Source organism: Panthera leo, chromosome F2, assembly GCF_018350215.1.
Source record: "Panthera leo isolate Ple1 chromosome F2, P.leo_Ple1_pat1.1, whole genome shotgun sequence".
Classification (NCBI taxonomy): domain Eukaryota; kingdom Metazoa; phylum Chordata; class Mammalia; order Carnivora; family Felidae; genus Panthera; species Panthera leo.
The window spans coordinates 67,112,019-67,122,121 of record NC_056695.1 but is presented as its reverse complement, the minus strand read 5'-3'; positions in this window follow the sequence as shown (position 1 = coordinate 67,122,121).

The window sequence follows — 10,103 nt, the reverse complement described above, 5'->3', positions numbered from 1 at the left end:
TGTCAGATAAAAGCAATTTTGGTGCAGTTGGGGGAGGGGGATGGCCTGAGTGTGTTAAACAGTAAACAGGAAGTGAGGACGTGGAGATGATGACCATGAACACCTCTTTTCAGAAGTTTTGCTCTGAAGTGAAACAGAAAAATGGGCTGTAGCTGTAGATGTACAGATTCTCTTCAAGAGAAGATTTGTTTTGTTTTAAAGGTGGAAGATACAACAAGATGATTTTATGCTTGGGCTAAGTATCCAGAGAAAGAACTTAAAGATGCAAGAAACATTTAGTTAATTAAAGATGTTAATTCTAGGAGTAGTCTTCTTGAGCAGGCAAGACCCCAAAAAACAAGCCTGGTAAGAGTTGGAAACTATTGCAGCATTATTTATAATAGCTGAGATATGAAAGCAGCTAAAGTGTCCGTCAGTAGATGAATGAATAAAGAAGATGTGGTATATATGTATGCATGTGTGTATATATATTTATATAAATGTATGTATTTGTGTATATATATATATATATATATATATATATATATATATATATATATTTACACACACACAAACACACACTCTCTGGAATAATACACAGCCATAAAAAGGATGAGATCTAGCCATTTGCAACAACATGGATGGACACAGAATGTATAATGCTAAGCAAGATAAATCAGAGAAAGACAAATATCATATGATTTCGCTTATATGTGGATCTAAAAAACACATGGATAAACAAACAAAAAGCAGAATCAGACCTATAACTTCAAAGAACTAATGGTTTCCAGATGGAGGGTGGGCAAAATACGTGAAGGGCAGTGGGAGACAAAGCCTTCTGGTTATGGAGTGAATAAGTCACGGGGATAAAAGGTAGCATAGGGAATACAGTCCATGGCATTGTAGTAGCCTTGCATGGTGACACATGTTAGCCACACTTGTGGTGAGCATTAAGTCGTTGCACACCTGAAACTAACATGACATGGTGTCAACCATACTTAAAAAGAACAAGAAAAAGGAAGAGCAGGAATCTTGCATCTGTTGTAAAGGGTGAGAAGCCCCAGAGGCAAGGACAGGTGAAGAAGGTTGTGATGTTTTCCAACCACATGCAGCCGCTCAAGAGCTAACGTGGTTATCTGGCCAATGTCTGAGTTTAGCCAGAGTTGCTATTTTGCCAAACAAGTAGGATGGAGAGACAGGGGACAAGCAAGTCAACAGTGTTTCAAAGGAGTGAGTGTAATGCCAAGGAATCGAAACTGGGTTCAAAGGGAAGGGAGGACACAGGAGGAGAGGATTGATGGATAATGAAAAAGTGGTGGAGTCAATGGTTGGAGGTCGTGATGGGGTCAAACAACCATGGTGATCTGAAGGGTAGAAAGTGATGATCAGAGGGGGGAAGTGTTATAGTTGAATTTTAGGGTGTTGACATTATTTGTGGGGACCAGGCCAGGTATGACCATGGGAATAAGTGGCTGGAAAGAGGGGAGCAAAGGATCACTGGGGGGAGAGGAGATCATGGAACTAGGAGCTCAGGATGCCTAGTACAGTGCTACATACAGACAGGTTGCCAATAAATAGTCACAAGTGAAGAAGGCTGAAATATGTGAATCTTCCAACATTTATAGTGTTTTGGTTTCTCTTTATGAGTCTTGTGTTTAATGTATTATATAATTTTTCCTGAAATGATATATTTTCCAATGCCTCAGGGGCAACATTACATGAAAGAAATCATTTGGGATGGTTAAAAGGGTAATATTAAAAGAAAATTCAAACTGGAGTTTAATAAAGTCATTAGATATGAAGCTAGTCAGGCAACAGATAATTTACTAAGAGAAGTTGCCACTGGAGCTATCAAGAGGAAAAACAGACTTATGATTTTGAAATACCTTGAAACTCATGCAAAGAGAAGGCCATAGAGACTCAGTAGCTCTTGGCTCTAAGGTCAACATGTCTGTCTGAACTTGTCTGAGCCTTTGAAGGGGAAAAGTTTTGAACTCTGGATTCACAGAGACCATAGGTTGCAATCCCATCTATTATTTATTAACTGTGTGACCTTGGGCAAGTTACTTACCCTGTCTTTACCTCTAGCTTCACATCTAAAACATGAGGACTAAAAATGACCTGATGGGGTTATTAATGAAGATAAAGAGAGGTAATCTATATTAAAGGTGTAGTAAAGGGGCGCCTGGGTGGCTCAGTCGGTTAAGCGTCCGACTTCAGCTCAGGTCACGATCTCATGGTCCGTGAGTTCGAGCCCCGCATCGGGCTCTGGGCTGATGGCTCAGGGCCTGGAGCATGCTTCCAATTCTGTGTCTCCCTCTCTCTCTGCCCCTCCCCCATTCATGCTCTGTCTCTCTCTGTCTCAAAAATAAATAAATGTTAAAAAAAAAATATTTAAAGGTGTAGTAAAGTACCTGGAACATGATAAGCACTCAATAATGGTGAGCTATAATCTTCATTGTTATTATCTGTAAGCTGGAGATTTTAAAAAAGCTACTTTGCAAAGCCAAGAGGATTAAATGAGATGAATTACACAAAGTACTTAGTACAGTGCCTTCTATGTGGTGATACTAACTAATGATTAGCTATTACTATGACATTGCTTAGCAGACCTAATCATTTAATTTTATAGCTCCTGGGAAGTGATAGTGGTAGAAAGTAGCATTATCCCTCTCCTGAACCCCATCCCGTGCTTGCTAATATTAGTCCTTTGGAAGTGTTTCCAAATGGTGGAGTAGAGACTGTCCTGGAAATCATTTCAGGAAATAGAAGTCCTGATTGGGTCTGAAAAGATGATAAAGATTGAAGCAAGCACAACTTCATTGATCCACATTCTGTCCAAGGACTGCTTTCCACCTACAGATCAAACAGTCATGAGGCTTTCACCAAATAAGCCTTTTTCACCATTATTCCCGCAAGCTTTAGTGAGGTGTGATTTACAAACAAAATTGTTATATTTAGGTTGTACAGCATAATTTTTTTAACGGCATACAATGTGATGATTTAATATAAGTATATATGTGAAATGATTACCACAATCAATTAATTAACATATCTATCACGTAGCTACCATTTTTGTGTGTGGTGATAACACGTAAGAACTACTCTCTTAGCAAATTTCAAGCACACAATCCAGCATTATTAACTATGGCCACCATACTGTGCATCCCCAAACTTACTCATTTTATAACTGAAAGTTCGTACCCTTTGACTAACATCACATCCCCTCCTCCGCCACAGTCCCTGGCAACCACTGTTCTATCCTCTGGTCAAGTTCTACTTTTTTAGATTCTACATACAAATGGGACCACATGGTATTTGTCTTTTTGTATCTGCCGTGTTCACTTAGCATAATGTCTTCCTGGTTCATCCATGTTGCAAATGGCAGGATTTCCTTCTTTTTTATGGATGAGTAATATTGCATTGTGTGTATCACAGAAAGGAAATTCAGAGAACTTTATGTGATATGACTATTTTACTGAGTGAGAAACAAACTGCAAACAGGAATATTGCAAACCTGAAACTGATATGATCATAGGCATGATGTTACAGGATGGCTAATAAAGTGAAAATGAAGAAATTTTTTAACCTTTACAATGACTGCTTACTACAAGGGGAGTTTAGATGTGGCAAGATATTAGTTAAAAGTGATTATCTTATACCATTTTAGGAAGATGACTTAAGTTTCATTTATGATTATCAGAGTCATGTACAAGAAATAACATGTTAAGTTTTGTTTACAATCATGAAATAAGCTAGATTAAGTTTTGCTTATGTGGCTTATATGGTTTTGTCTGCTTCAGGGATTTTCAAGCAATCTCCATTTTAGCAATATACCACATTTTCTTTGTCCATTCATCTGTTGACGGACAACTAGGCTGTTACCATATCTTGGCTATTGTGCTGCAATGAATATGGGGTGCAAATATTTCTTCAAAACAATGATTTCATTTCATATGGATATACATCTGGAAGAGGAATGGCTGGATCATATAGCAGTTCTACCTTTAATTTTTTGAGGAACCCCCACACTTTTTCCATACTAGTTGTATAAGTTCCCATCAACAGCATTTAAGGGTTCCATTTTCTCCACACACTCTTCAACACTTATCTCTTGCCTTTTTGGTACTTGCCATTCTAACAGATGTGAGTTTGATTTGCATTTCTCTGGTGATTAGTGATGTTGAGCAACTTTTCATATACCCGTTGGCCATTTGTATATCTCTTTTGGAGAAATGTCTGTTCATGTCTTTTGCCCACTTTTTAAAAAATGTTCATTCATTTGTTAGAGAGAGAGAGACAGAGAGAGACAGAAGGCAGTGGGGGAGAGGCAGAGAGAGAGGGAGACCCAGAATCCAAAGCAGGCTTCAAGCTCTGAGTTGCCAGCACAGAGCCCGATGCAGGGCTTGAACTCATGGACTGTGAGATCATGACCTGAGATGAAGTCGGGCGCTTAACTGACTGAGCCACCCAGGCACCCTGTCTTTTGCCCATTTTTAAATTAGATTATTTGTTCTTTTGGTGTTGAGTTGTATATGTTCTTTATATATTTTTCATACTAACCCTTAATCAGATAGGTCTTTTACAAATATCTTCTCCCATTCAGTAGGTTGTCTTTTAGTTTTGCTAATTATTTCCTTTGCTGTGCAGGTTTTATTTTGAAGTAGTCCTAATAGTTTATTTTTGCTTCTTATTTCCCTTGCCATAGGAGACGTATCTAGAAAAATGTTGCTATCGGGGGCACCTGGGTGGTTCAGTCAGTTAAGCATCTGACTTGATTTCGGCTCAGGTCATGATCTCATGGTTCGTGAGATTGAGCCCCATGTTGGGCTCTGTACTGGCAGCACAGAGCTTGCTTGGGACTCTTTCTCTGCCACTCCCCTGCTCATGCTTTCTCTATCTCAAAATAAATAAATAAACATTAAAAAAGAGAGAGAGAGAGAGAGAAGAGTCGCCTGTGTGGCTCAGTTCGTTGGGCGACCGACTTCAGCTCAAGTCATGATCTCACAGTTTGTGGGTTCGACCCCTGTGTCAGACTCTGTGCTGACAGCTCAGAGCTTGGAGCCTGCTTTGGATTCTGTGTCTCCCTCTCTCTCTGCCCCTCCCCCGCTTGTGTTCTCTCTCTCAAAAATAAACATTAAAAAAATTTTTAATAAAAAAAAAAAAAGAGAAAAATGTTGCTATGGCTGATATCAAAGAAATTTGACCTGGGCTCTCCTCTAGGATTTTTATGATTTCAGGTGTCACGCTTAGGTCCTTAATCCATCTTGAGTTTACTTTTGTGTATGGTGTAAAAAAGTGATCCAGTTTCATCCTTTTGCATGTATCTGTCCAGTTTTCCCAACACCATTTGTTGAAGAGACTGTCTTTTTCCCATTGTATATTCTTGCCTCCTTTGTCAAAGATTAATTGACCATATAACCATACATTTATTGGGGCTCTCTCTTCTCCTACATTGATCTATGTGTCTGTTTTTGTGCCAGCACCACGCTGTTTTGATTACTACAGCTTCATAGTATATTTTGAAATCTGGGATTGTGATCCTCCAGTTTTGTTCTTTTTCAAGATTGCTTTGGCTATTTGGGTCTTTTGTGGCTCCATACAAATTTTAGGAGTGTTTGTTCTAGATCTGTGAAAAATGCTGTTGGTATTTTGATAGGGATTGCATTAAATGTGTAGATTGCTTTGGGTATGGACATTTAAAAAAAATATCTGTTCTTCTAATCCATGAGCATGGAATGCCTTTCCATTTGTTTGTGTCATCTTCAATTTGTTTCATCAATATTTTATAGTTTTCAGAGTACAGGTCTTTCACCTCCTTGGATAAGTTTATTCCTAGGTATTTTATTATTTTTGGTGCAATTGTAAATAGGATTGTTTTCTTAATCTCTCTTTCTGCTACTTCATTATTGACACATAGAAATGCAGTGAATTTCTGTGCATTGACTTTGTAACCTGTGACTTATGAATTCATTTATCAGTTCTAGTAGCTTTTGGTGGTGTCTTTAGGGTTTTCTATATTTAGTATCATGTCATATAAAAGTAGTGAAAATTTTACTTCTTCTTTACCAACTTGGATAACTTTTATTTCTTTTTCTTGTCTGACTGCTATGGCTAGGACCTCCAGTACTGTTGAATAGAAGTGGTAAGAGTGGACATCCTTGTCTTTCTCCTGATCTTAGCAGAAAAACTCTCAATTTTTCCCCACTGATTATGATGTTAGCTGTGTTTTTTTTTTTCATATAAAGTCTTATTATTTTGAGGCATATTTCCTCTAAATCTACTTTGTTGAAGGTTTTTAAATCATGAATCGATGTTGTACTTTGTCAAATACTTTTTCTGCATCTCTTGAAATAATCGTACGGTTTTGTCCTTTCTCTTGTTGATGTGATGTATCACATTGATTGATTCGTGAATATTGAACCACCCTTGTATCCAAGGAATAAATCCCACTTGATCATGGTGAATGATTTTTTTACTGTATTGTTGGAGTCGGTTGGCCTATACAGTAAAACCTTAGTTTGTGAGCATAATTTGTTCCAGAAATATGCGTGTAATCTAAAACAATTGTATATCAAAGCAAATTTCCCCATAAGAAATAATGGAAACTCAGGTGATTCACTCCACAACCCAAAAATACTCATATAAAATTGATTATAATACTGTAATATAATACAAAATAATAAAGAAAATACAAAATATAAAGAAAATAAACTAACCTACACTTAACCTTGAAAACCCTCATGACTAGTTTGAGGGAAACAAGAGAGAGGAGGGATATTTCATAGGACAACTTTCACTAACGGAATCACTTCTACCTATTGGCTCATTGGAATCTTTTTCCACATGGGGGCCATTGTATATGCTCGCATGGATGGTGACTACAGTCCAGTATTAATTAACTCTTGTCATACACTGTATTTAATGTAACTGGCAATAAGGCAGCAGATGAAAGGGTCTATATCTTCAGGCAGCCTGAGTTAGAATGAAGCAAAGTATTGCTAAGCTTACTCTTGTACGGAAAAGCAAAGGAATGTCCATAGGTGCTTGGAAGTGACAAAAAATACACTAGTGCCAGTTGTGGGGACCTTCCAATGTTCTGAAAAATCATGGATTTCTGCCAAACACTGTGGCCTGAGAGTAAGCATCAGAGCATGAGAGATGATCACCCACAATCCCATAGTGGCAGAGAAAGAGCAAGAAAGAGAGAGAAAGAGAGAGAGAGAGAACCATTGGCTCAGTTGTGATCATGTGATGTTCACTGACATGTACTACTTGTATTGCAAGACATCATTCGTTTATCAAGTTAAAATTTATTAGAAATGTTTGCTCATTTGTAGAACATTCACAGAACAAGTTACTTGAAGTCCAAGGTTTTACTATATTTTGTTGAGGGTTTTTGCATCTATGTTCATCAGAGATATTGGCCTACAGTTCTCTTTTTATGTAGCACCTTTATCTGGTTTTGTTATCAGGGTAATGCTGGCCTCATAGAATAAATTTGGAAGGTTTCCTTCCTCTTCTATTTTTTGGAATAGTTTGAGAATAGATATTACTTCTTTAGATATTTGGTGGAAATCACCTGTGAAGCTGTCTGGTCCATGATTTTTGTTTGTCGGGCGTTTTTTGATTACTTGTTCAATTGCTGGTAATTGGTCCATTCAAATTTTCTATTTCCTCTGGATTCAGTTTTGGGAGGATATGTTTCCAAGAATTTATTTATTTATTCTAGGTTGTCCAATTTGTTGGCATATAATTTTTCATAATATTCTTTTATAATCTTCTGTATTTCTGTGGTTTTGGCTATTTCTTCTCTTTCATTTCTGATGTTTATTTGAGTCCTCTCCCCCTCCCCTTTTTTTGATGAGTCTAGCTAAAAGTTTATCAATTTCGTTAATCTTTTCAAAGAACCAGCTCCTGGTTTCATTGATCTCTATTGTTTTTAAATTTCTTTATTTCTGTGCTAATCTTTATTATTTCCTTCCTTCTATTGGTTTGGGGGGTTTTTGTTTGTTCTTTTTCCTATTCCTTTAGGTGTAAGGTTAGGTTGAGATTTTTCTTGCTTTTTAGGGTAGGCCTGTATTGCTATAAACTTCCTGCTTAGAACAGCTTTTGCTGCATCCCAGAGATTTTGGACCACTGGGTTTTATTTTCATTTGTCTCCATGTATTTTTGGATTTCCTCTTTGGCATTTCTTTGTTGATCCATTCATTGGTTAGCAGCATGTTATTTAACCTCCATGTTTTGGGCTCTTTCCAGATTTTTTCTTGTGGTTGATTTGTAGTTGCATAGTGTTGTGGTTAGAAAAGATGCATTATATGACTTCAATCTTTTTTAATTTGTTGAGACTTGTTTTGTGGTCTAATATGTAATCTATTCTGGAGAATGTTCCATGTGCACTTGAAAAGAATGTGTATTCTGCTGTTTTAGGATGGAATGTTCTGAATATATATATTAGATCCATCTGATCCAATGTGTCACTCAAAGCCACTATCCCTTGGTTGATTTTCTGTTTGAATGATCTATTTATTGATGTAAGTGGGGTCTTAAAGTCTCTTACTATTATTGTATTACTATTGATTACTTTGTTTATGTTTGTTATTAGTGGTTTTATGTATTTGGGTGCTTCCAAGTTGGAAGCATAAATATTTACAATTGTTGTATCTTCTTGTTGGATTGTTCCCTTTATGATTATATAGTGTCTTTGTCTCCTGTTACAGTCTATTATAAAGTCTATTTTGTCCAACTTAAGCTTTCTTTTCACTTCCATTTGCATGATAAATGCCTTTCCATCCCTTCACTTTTAATCTGTATGCTGTGTCTTTAGGTCTGAAATGAGTCTTTTGTAGGCAGCATAGAGATGGGTCTTGCTTTTTTATCTATTAGGTCATCCTATGTCTTTTGATTAAAGTGTTGATTCCATTTACAATCAAAGTAACTACTGATAGGTATGTACTTATTACCATTTTCTTACTTGTTTTATGGTTGTTTTTATTTTTCTCTGTTCCTTTTTCTCTTGCTCTCTTACAGTTTTCTGGACTTTTTTTTGTGATATATTTTGACTCCTTTCTCTTTATTTTTTGCATATCTATTACTGGTTTTTGATTTGTGGTTACAACTGGGTTTGTATATAACATCTTAAATGTTCAGCAGTCTCTATTAAATTGATTTTCACTGAAGTTTGTTCCCCAGAAGTTTCTTGAATTATGTTTGTTTGTTTTTGCATTGAGTATTCTTTATAAATTTTGAATATTAACCCCTTATCAGATATATAGTTTGCAAATATTTTCTCCCACTCTGTAGGTTGTTTTTTTTTATTTTGTTGATTGTTTCCTTTGGTATGCAGAAGCTTTTTAGTTTGATGTAGTCCCACTTGTTTATTTTTGTTTTTGTTGCCTGTCCTTTGGTACCATATCCAAAAAACATCATCGCCAAGACCAATGTCAAGCAGCTTACCCCTATGTTTTCTTCCAGGAGTTTTATGGTTTCAGGTCTTACATTTAAGTCTGTAATCTGCTTTTAGTTGAAATTTGTGTATGCTGTAAGATAAGAGCTCAATTTCATTCTTTTGCATATGAATTTCCAGTTTTCCCAACACCATTTGTTGGAGATTATACTTTCTTCCATTGTATATTCTTGGCATCTTTGTCCAAGATTAGTTGACTGTATATGTGTGGGCTTATTTTTGTTTCATTGATTTATATGCCTGTTTTATGCCAGTACCATACTGTTTTGATTACTATAGCTTTGTAATATAGCTTAAACCAGAAAGTATGATGCCTCCAGCTTTGTTCTTTTCACTCAAGATTGCTTTGGCTGTTCAGAACCTCTTGTGGTTCTGTATGAATTTTAGGATTTTTTTTCTACTTTTGTGAAAAATGCCATTGAAATTTTGATAGCAATTACATTAAATCTATAGATGGCCTTGGGTAGTATGGACCTTTTAACAATATCAACTCTTCTGACCCATGAACATGGGATATCTTTCATTTTACTTGTATCTTCTTCAGTTTCTTCACCAACATTTTATAGCTTTTATTATATAGATCTTTCACCTCATTTAAATTTATTCCTAAATATTTTATTGTTTTTTATGCTATTGTTATTGGAATTGCTTTCTTGAT